The following is an 11,361-nucleotide window of genomic DNA, read 5'->3' on the forward strand; positions in this document are numbered from 1 at the left end:
GCCTTATTGAACAAAAAAAACGTAATGATGTTTTTTTTTTTTTTTTTACAAGACAAAAATTTACATGGCCATGAGAGAAGGACTTTAGAACTTGGATCTTCACAACATGTGATGTCTTGGTATCATGAACTTCAACAACTTATATCATTTGCTCTTGTAACTTCTTGTAACTAAGTCTTCAACTTTGATTTTTGAATTATTCTTTTCTATTGTTTCTTCTAAACCTTAAACTTCTTAAACTTTTTCATAAATTTTGATGTCACTCCGCTTGTTGATGATGATAAGTTTCTACTGAGAGAGAGTCGTAATCCAGTAACTAAGACTACATTGTGAGGTTGCTCTGTCTTTCTGGCATTTCCTTCTGACCTACTTGCCTTTCCATTATGGATGGTTAGGTCCATCACGGTTACCCTATAAAAGGAACAAGTTCTCTCCTGAATTTCAAGGATCTCAATGTATTTTTATCTAATGTCTCAATAGGTTGTTCTCTCTAGCATTCCAATTTCTATCTTTTTGGTGAGAAACAGTATGTAAACTTAGCTAACCGGGTACTATGTGACGCTAGAAGTTTCAAAAATGCTACTAAAATGTTTCTCCCATACCCCCAAACTTAAATCTAACATTGTCCTCGATGTTCTAAAGATAAAATTAAAAGCATGAACAAGGAGAAACTGTTACCAATGAAGCAAAAGAGATAAGGAAAGATATTACCATGTCGCATGAATATTGGGTTACCTCCCAATAAGTGCTAAGTTTAAAGTCTTCAGCCAGACTAAGCAAGGATTAGTCACCACGTAGAATCATATAGTAGTAGCCGGAATAACTGTGGGTCATCTGGATCAAAAAGTGTTACCCACAAGAAGAGGAAACTGCAACAGACCAAGAAGATACCGAACATACCCTTGCTTAAGACAACTACATCTAGTTGTGGTTCAGGTTCAGGCTCTATAAAAGGGTCTAAATAAAAGGTTTTCATCTGTTGGATTTCCTCAAAGCTAAGATCCGGTTCAGGTATTAGAGTCTGGAAAAACTCAACTAAGAACTTATAAGCACATAACAACAACCTGAATAACTGGGGATCCTCTAAGTCAATCAGATTTGACTCACACAGCTGACCACAATGAAAGAGGTGGTCTTCCTTAAGAAAATGTGTCGACCCTAATATCCTAAAGTGATTAGGTTTCGTCTCAAAACTTAATAACCGATACATCTTAAAATCAAAGTTCCCACAATTGGTAGAAACGTTTTTGGTGGGAAAACAAAGTCAATCTTGGTATTATTGCCTGAGCTAACCTCATCAACCAGAGGATGCGTTTCTAACAGTTGAGACTCGTGTTGAATATTATTAAGTTCGGGAAAACGAGTACGAAGATAGTCTCGTAAGATGGGTGAGGCATTGATGTCAAGTCCCAAGTGAGGGATATTTTTAAGATTTAAAGAACATGGAGAATGATAATCACCCCCAAACTTAGAATTTTCGGCGTCTCTAGGTAGACTGGTAATAATCTCCCTAATTTTTAGGTCATCAGATTCCTGAAAGTGGGCGATTGATTTTTCTATGTCAGGTTCATCCCCGCTAATCTCTACGAGTTCTTCTAAGACTATTGTTTCTAAATCGTTTGACTCGAAAACAGTACTCTCAAGATAAACTGGTTCCTCTAAACCATCATCGGTTTCGTAATCATCGTGTAAAACGGGGGTATTTCTAGTCAAATCCTCGTCCTTTTGAATAGGTAAATAATTATTAAAATTATTTGGATTTGAACTAGAAATATCATTATAATCATTATCACCATCCTCCTCCTCATCATCATCACAATATAATTTTTGATATTCACGAATTCTCAAGCTTTGTTCCCAACTACATGGTCTATGTTTATAATATTTCTCATAGATCATTAGAGGTGATTCCTCAATAAAAGTTGGAGTATCCATATATCGCTGCCCACGCATATATTCACCAAGATTCATTTCCGAAGACGTCTCTTGATAACGAGAATTTATAGACATATATTCTCGCAACGTCATCGCAGGTGGCGTCTCCTCAAAAGGATTCATCACCGAAGAAATATAAACTACAGAGGGATTCTATACAATCACAAACAAGGCCGACTCGACTCCACCAAAGCAAACCTAAAGATTTCTAGCAAACAAAAAGCATGATGGCTCCACTTAGATTGTTTCTAGACCATCTTTTATCTCTCGAAGGGAATTCATTACAGTTTGAGAAACCCCTTTGGATCAATCCGAGTTAATGTGAGATGAAACTGAGGCGAGCGAAGCTCAATGGAGCTTTGATACCCAAGGCCTCACCGGCGTTACAAGGCGGCTTGTTTCAACTCCCAGAAGTCACCATGAACTTTGAAGTTGCTTAAAAGGTAACCAATATCCTTCGAAAAATTTTCCTAACAAGCTCGATACCCTATAGGTCTCTTTCTAATCAGATTTTAAAGCTTGGGTTCGCGTTAGGTTTTGTTTTCCTAAAACGGGCAAGAAGAGAATGGTTATGAAATCCGAACCCTTATCTTGTTTAGGCCAGGCCTTGCCCTTTACTAGGAAAATAAAGACAGTCTGGTTCGTCCTCAAACAATTATCTCCTTAAGGCATACAATAACTCGCTTGAAGGGGATTCGCGAGTGTTTCGATTGGACTTACCTCCCGTACCAGACGTGGGATGAACCGTTGTCGTCGACTTGGGCCACCGTGTACGAACCCGAGGGGCCAAGACGATATAGTAATCGTCGTCCTTCCCTGCACACAGTTTATATAATTGTTTTTTTTTAATAATACCCTTCCGTAGGGTTAAAAAAAAAGTCTGATTGTCCAGAATAAAGTCCAAATAAAAAGTCCAAAAATTACAAAAATTATGAAAAATAAAGCCTCTTTACAAATCCTAAAAAAATTATGTCTTTTTTTCTTCTCTTTTAGCTTTTAGCTTTAAGCTTTTTGTTCCCAAGTCCTTAGTATTCCACTTCGAACCTGTAAATCAAAGACACAAAAAGAAACGTAAAAAGGAACAAATAATAGTAAAATAATAATAATAATAATAATAATAAAAACCTAAAAATTCTACCTAAGCACAAATCCGCGTCGGCGGCGCCAAAATGATTAAAGATTTTTCGTGGTTGTAGTAATGAGGTTCAAACACTCGGACTTGTGAAGATTAAATTTAAAGATTTAATAAAATTATATACAAAATTATTAACAGTTTGGGCGAGAGGTAACCAAGACACTAGATTCCACTATTATGCAAAATTGAATGATAAATATTTCAAAACTCTATTCAATTCTTAAGTCCTCTTCTATCTTTAATTCACTATCAATCATACAGATTCTCAAACATTATTTGCAAACCTTAAGCATAGATTATCAAGAGATTAAACCAAGCATAACCTATCAAACTGAATAACAAATAATTAAGACAATCATTCAAACAATTTAAAACTCTGCAAAAGCAGCGATTAGGTGAATTATCAAATTAAATGAAATAGTTACCCATTTATGTTGCATGAATAGCTTACTCCATTTCCTTGGTTACGAGGGAATTAGCTCATCATAGTATAAATGCTCTCAAAATAATTTATTATGGCTCAAAAATGGTTTACAAATGATGAGAAGAAGAGAAAATGGTGTAAACTGTAATCTGCGACGCACAAAAAGCATCACAGAATGAACGATAAATGACAAGTGTTGCTGCTGTTTAGACTGTGCTGCGATCCACGGTTGTGCGTCTTAGACACTGTTCATAAACGACTATCCTTGCGAGTCCGTTTTTCGTGTTCTTGGTGTTCTTCATCAGCAGCAGCAGCAGCAACAGAGTTTCATCAACTCTTGATTTCTGCTTCTCTGGCCCTCCTATCGACTCCCCAAACTCTCGACCCCTATTCTTAGCAACCAGGGAAACCTATTTATACTCAACAGGGCGAATAAATCATGCGCAATAACTCCAAAAATCCTGTCATCACTCGGCAGTGAAAGAAAATATTCTCGAGTATTTTATTTCGATTTTCTTCCCTTGCACGCGTTTGTAGATGTCGACACTATCCCAACATGGTCGTATAGTATCCTGAGAGAATATATACCAAAACCTAGTGTTATCTTCTCCCATATCTTTCCTTTTATCATACGTAACTGCCAAAACAGAACCCATATTCCCGTCTCTCTGTTTAGCTCAATCCGGCTATTCTAGCCCAAGTTCATCGATCAAAACAGACGTACCAGGCCTGTTAACTCCATTCAAGACTAACCCAATGGTTTCCAGCTATTGAATCTCGTTAAAACAGCCCAAGAATTCAAGTCAAAAATCTGTTCGCTGTGTGCAATTTTTCCCGCCAATTTGCATGATTTAAATTTTGAAGATGGTTGCCCCCTATCCTCTGATGGGGTGCCAATAACAATTGGGGCTGAAATAAAATATTTGGGGTGGAAACATCCAAAACTTGGGTTCCTTTAGTAATTTTTCTGGGACTTTTTCCGCATTTTTTTTCGGGGTTCCTCCGGGGTATTTCTGGGGCGCTTCCGGCATACTTTCGGGGTACTTCCGTACATTTCTCCGGGGTGTAAAACACCACTTTTTGAGTCCATTTCGCCGCAAGGGCTTATTTCTCTAAAAACATCTACAAAAACACAAAATAACACAATAAGTACTTAATCGAGTCTAACAATACAGAATATTGAGAACAAAATAGACACATAAATGCGTCTATCAGTAGAGACGAGCAATGCATTTTCTTTGCGAATTTTGGCATATTTAGCCTCCAAAACAGAAATGGAGGAATGAGGATTCTTCTCAGACTCTGCGAAAGGTAGAATACAAAATTACAATAATATGAAGAACTCAGAAAGATATGACAAATAAAAGATAGTTAAGGCAGTCAAACTATTATGACTACCTTCCTTTTTCGAAATAAGGTGTTGAATCAAGGACAGACAACTATTCTCCCAACGGTCCATTTCGTTATCAAATTTATCTCCAACTAAACCTTTAAGTCGAGACTGAAGATTTTTCTCTTTAGAAATAAAAAAGGCATTTTTCTTCGCAAGAGAAGAATAAGATTCTTCTAATTTGGAATATTGTTCTTTAAGTTGATTCGCCTTTACACTTAAAGCTATTCTACCTTGAATGAGTGTATCTCTTTCAGCGATAGATGACTCTGTTACTTCTTTAAGTTCATTTCTCAAAGAGCGAAGAGACTGCTCTTGGTCATCATATACTTTCTGAAGAATGCTAAGTTGTTGCGGAGATATCTCCATCTTGTTTAAACAAGTTCGCTTCTCTTGAGATAAGGTTTTATTCTCATCTGATAAAGTTTCCATCCTTAAATTAGCTTTAGTTAAAGAATAAGAAAGGCGACATACTTCATTACTTAATAAATCTTGTCTCTGAACTAATTGGGTATTTTCATTGGAAAGATTATTTATATGATGAATAGAATATGAATAGAGATTATCTAATTGGTTATATTGATCCATCAAAATTTCTTTATCAACACGGGCTTCTTCAACAGCAGATTCAAATTGATATCTCTCCATTATTCGTTTCTGGTTTAAGGCTTAACACGCGAAAGAGGGATTTCAAGGATAATTAAATATGGGAAGGATAAAACCATTAAAAAGGAAAATTGAAGACACAGATAAGAAAATCATACCTCTCAATTCATCATTCTTCTTGCGAAGATTGTCAAGATCCAATAAAACATTCTGAAGATTTTGATTTTCGAGACGAATAGCATTACATTCTTTTTCCAAAGCTGTCTGCGAAGCAGCTCTGTCAGAACCTAAATGCTTACTCATAATTTCGCAAACATTATACTTGACAGGATCAATGGAGGATTTCTTGCCATCATCCAGGAGTTCAGACAAAACTTTAAAGCAATATCTATTCCTTCCACGGTTTCTTTCGAAAGAGGAAGAGACTCAGGTAGAGAACTGGCAGTGATAGAAGGTTGAGAAACATTGTCAATAGGAAGAGAAGAAGTTTTATTCACAGAAGGATCAACAAGGGGGGTTTCAATCATTGAAAGGTCAGCTGAAGAAATGAAGGCTGAGGCAGCTTTTTCGCGAATTGGAGATAATGGTTTATCTTGCGAAGATGTCGCAGGAGATTTAGAAGAGATAAGTAAGTGGAATGGAACAGAAGTTTGAACAGTTTTAAGGTGGCGAGATTTCTTGAGAGGTTTATTGACATCCTTATCACCCTGCGAATTACAATCCAGATAAGAAACAGAGGTAACAATATTGTTATTAGAAAAGGATAATGTTTCTTACTACCTTCTCATTCGCAGACTTTCTTTTATGTGCAACAACCTTATGCTGCGGTTTGGGAATGTTAGGGTTCTGAACTGTAAATTTAGTGTTGGAGGCGCTTTTGCTGAAATAACAAGAGTATGGAAATCACATAAACAACATCAAATAAGGCAGTAAACAAGATCAATTTCAGCAAAACCCATAAAGAAGAAAAAAGAAAACTAACCTTGATGAATCCATGGAAAACACTAGCAGAATGATTATTTCGAAGAGAATTACAAATGATGAAGATCTGCAGAAGAAATAGTATGAAGATGAATAAGAACTTAAAAAGATGCGACAAAATTGGATTACAGTCACATTTATAAACTGTTACAATAGCTAATAGTAACAGTTAAGATAATTTTAGGATAACGACACATGGCTCATTTGTCACAACAATTATAACAGATTTAATTGTTATTCTAACTTTGCAACAATTCTTAGTCACAATTGATAGTCACAATTGACAATTTTATGATAGCTGTAGGACCAGAATCTCGCAACACAACAGCATCGCAGAAAAATTTCAGAAATGATATAATAAACGACGTCAGCTAAAATCATGAGAAAGATATGATGGTCCTGCGAAAACTAGAGAGTTTGCGAGATTAAGATTCGTAAGGTTGCGAGAATGTCGCAAGCCGTATTCGAAAATAAAGGACAGATTAGCTGTCATCCACTATGTATTTCCCTATAAATAGTCGTTCAGTTGTAAAGGAAAGGGAGAGATCCTTTTTGAGTAAGAAACAAGTAAATAGGAGAGAGAAAGTCTAGAGAAAAGGTCGTTCTTGATTCCTTTATCTTTTCTTGTAAGAATATTCAAAGATTGATCAATAAAATTAAGAGTGTAAATCTAAAAATAAGTTCAGTAATAATGAAATCATATGAGGGGTGTAGTGTAGGATTTCCTGCAACTACAATACCGACACGTGTTTTAGTTGCCACATATAATCCAACGATTTTAATTGTTATACTATAACTACAACAATTCACCAAGGGACACGTGTCATCTTCTTGTTACGACTTCAGTAACGGATATAAGTGTTACTATTATTTTGCAACTATTACTTAGAAGACACCTAAAAGACACGTGTTTATTTTACTGACAATTTTTGTTACGGTTTTTCCCGTGACAATTCTTTAATTATAATTAAAAAAAATGTACAGCCCAGGTCATGATCATAGACCTGGGCTTCCAGTTTACGGGCCTATAATACTAGTCCTCATCCTGGACTGGGACTTCCAGTGTACAAGCCTACAATACAATTAAACCTGAAACCCAATTACAGACCATTCATTCTTTTTGGAATTGCAATTCATACATTCACAAACTTCATAAAGGAAGTCAATACATTCAATATAGAAGCTCAAAGGAAGTAATTTATCCAAAAACAATTCAATCTTATTCATTAGTCTCAGACAAGAGTTATAATTGCATATGCAAAGTTGATAATAGACATGGTTCAACATGTGATAGGGGCTAACTCACATGTTTAATTACGCTGCTAAATCTTGAAAGAGCTAACTCAGATTTCCCAACGTGGATATCTGTGTGTGTGAATTGTCAAGTAGAGCATCCATGTTTTGTGTCTCTGGTTCACATACGACAAAGAACGTCATTCCTTCAAAGCTAATCAACATCAGTACAATGACTTCGTTCAGTTCTTAATACACAGTATAACAAAATAACTTAAATAAGTTACTAGAGTATACTTCACTCAGCCAATTCTACAAGTCATACAGCTCACAAGGGAGTGTGTTAAAATAGAAAATATAAATTAGAGTTTATTAATTGAATATGCTTATTTTAGTATAAAATCCAGTATTACTCGCTCGACAATACTATGGGGATCAGTAGCCTGTCCACATCTTCCTCTCACTCTAAGGCGGAAGGCAGGTGGTTGTGAAGCAACGACACAACGGGTGGAAGTTTTATGTGCATGTAAAGGCTGCAAGAATATGAAAACATGAAAATTGATTATCAAAAATTTAGACAGATAATTTATTAGAAAATCTATAGCTTCAATTCAAGATAAAGACAATGAAGAGCAAACATTAGACTTTGAACTTGTCTGAGACTGAAATTGGATGAACATCAACTAGATTTGAGGCAGGAAATGGAATAGCTTCGCTTTACCACTTATGTTATCACACACCAACCTACAACAACAAGATGTTTAAGTCAGGAATGAGTAAAAATGTATAACGGAAGGTTCAAAAGACTCGCTACCTAGGGTAGAAATGAGTAACCTTATACTAATGCACCAACAGACGTCATGTTAAGAAAGTACAGGCACAAGTGACACGACTACGCTAAAAAAATGACTATGAGGTAAAATAATAAAAAATTTCAAGGCTCCATCAAACATATATAAACAAATAAGGTACAGAATAATCAGATGTAGAAGCCTAGTGAGAGCATTCAACAGAAGCATATAACGGTGTAAGAATGAATTTCTTAGTAATGAATTTTCCACATGATGTCGCGTAGTATTGTCATCACCCAAATCTCATACACATCATCACAAGAAGAAAAAGTCATACACAGACATAAAACCAGAAAGGAAAAAAAAACAATGGAAAATAACAATCTCTTCATGTTTACTACCCTAAGTTAGCAGTCCAATCCATCGTGCAACAGGAAATGGGAAAATAGGAGATCTAACTAGGATACATCTAAACCATTAGAGTCTTAGACTACTGAGACCTGACCTCTTATTTACTTGAAAAATATAGCTTTCATCTGCCCACCACATTGACTCTGGCTATCTGACCAAATCACAGGATAAAGCAAAACCAAAATTAAGTTCGATATTAACCTAGCTATAATTTACATGATATAATGAAACTTCAAATCCGAAAATGAGGGGAAGAACGAGATCATACCTGATGTTGGTTCTATTGATAGTTACCATATCGAATACCCCATAGCCTTGGTTAGAATACATTTTAGGATCTTGAGAAGCTGAAACATATGCATAGGTGCAGTGAATCATACAGCAAGGCCATTTGCCTTTCTTTGGTTATCGTCTTGTAGAGATTCAAAAGCAGAATCGTACAATACTACCCTAGATTATGTACAACAGCAGTGTATGTAGGATCAGAATCTCGTAGCAATAATGTCTCAGCGAAATTATCGAAAACACAACACAACAGTGTCGCAGAACAATTTCAGAAATGACATAATAAACGACGTCAGCTAAAATCATGAGAAAAATGTGATGGTCCTGCGAAAATTAGAGAGTTTGCGAGATTAACATTTGTAAGGTTGCGAGAATGTCGCAAGCCATATCTGAAAATAAAGGACAGATTAGCTGTCATCCACTATGTACTTCCCTATAAATAGTCGTTCAGTTGTAAAGGAAAGAAAATAGATCTTTTTCGGAGTGAGAAGCAAGTACATAGGAGAGAGAAAATCTAGAGCAGTGGTTATTCTTGATTCCTTTATCTTCTCTTGTAAGATTGTTCAAAGATTGATCAATAAAATTAAGATTGTTAATCTAAAATGAGTTGAATATTAATGAAATCTTGTGAGGGGTGTAGTGTAGGATTTCCTGCAACTACATAATGGCACTAGAAACAGGGAACATTGAAGATTATTCTAGAAAAAATTGAAGATTAATATTGAGATTTGTGAAGATTTGGAGTGATTGATTAAGAATTTTACATAATTTCTTGCAATTCGTTACCATTGAAGAAATGGCTAGGAGAAAAAATACATCAGAACAACCAACTACTGTTATAAAAAGCAAGAGAATTGCATGAAGAGAAAGAAGTGAAATGGGAGAATCTACTAGAATGAGAAATAATGAAGAAAATCAAATTCAACCACCAGTTCAACAAACACTAGTACAAGGAAGGAATATGGATTATGATAGGGTGAGTATACACACTTGGCAATCAAATTCCGCAGAAGAAGTAGAAGAAGAACATCAAACTAGAAACCATAGACAGGTAGAGAGAAATCAAGAGGCAGATGAAGGAATAATTCATGGAGATGAGGAAATTGGAGCGTTAGAAACGTTGAGATGAAGAATACATGAAGAAAGAAGAGCTGAGGGAGAAGAACGTGCAAATCTAACAAGGCAAAATCACGAATTGAGGATGGAAAACATGAGACTACAGAGTAGAAGATCGAGAAGTATTACAAAATCATATTCAAGATCGACTAGAAGAGAGATGAGGAGAAACTCACCCACAACTAATGCTGGAAACAATATTCAAGAAGAAATATCAAATCCTAATGAAGAATATCGCGAAAATAGAGAAAGAACTGATGATCGTTACGTTCCACAAATTGAAACTTTTGATGATAGGAAAAATGGTAGAAATCAAGAGAGTGGACAACGTCAGGAACGAAATGATCAAGATGGTGAAGGGAATCGAGAGGAAGGAAGGAGAATTTTACATGAGAGAGAAACTCAAAGAAATCAACAAACAATTGAAGAAGAAATTGAAAGACATTATGCTGAACAAGCACGTTTAATTTGCGAACGTGAAAAATTGAGAGCGGAAATGGAAGAACAAGAGCTTCAGGAGACAATTCGCCAGAACAATCACGACAATCGAGAAAGAAGGCGTACACAAAACCGGAATAACGGTAATATCAATGAAGAGTACGATAGAGTACAGAGGATGGATGAAAGACAACGAATATAATTAATAAGAAATGAACAAAATCATGAAGGGGAAAATGAGAGACATCATCATATGCGAATTCAAGATAGAGATGAAGAAGAGACTCGCAGAAGAAGACGAGATGAGGATAATGAAGAAGAAATGCAAAATTTTGCGAGAGAAGAAAGACATGAACGTAGAAGAAGGGAGGCGAAATTAAAAAGACCAATGGATCAAAATTCAGGTGTAAATAAACAAATCTTGAAAGAATTAAAAGAAATGAGAGGAATGCTAAATAATAGAGGAGAAGTAGGCAGAAGACAATTGGATGAAGCTATAGAAGAAGCTGCGAAAACTCCATTTACAAGGGATGTACAACTAGGAGGAATACCTCCGAAATGCAATTTTCCCGCATTAACTAGCATTTTTTATGGAATAACTTGTGCAATTCAACAT

This window comes from Papaver somniferum, chromosome 4 (genome assembly GCF_003573695.1).
Source record: "Papaver somniferum cultivar HN1 chromosome 4, ASM357369v1, whole genome shotgun sequence".
Lineage (NCBI taxonomy): Eukaryota > Viridiplantae > Streptophyta > Magnoliopsida > Ranunculales > Papaveraceae > Papaver > Papaver somniferum.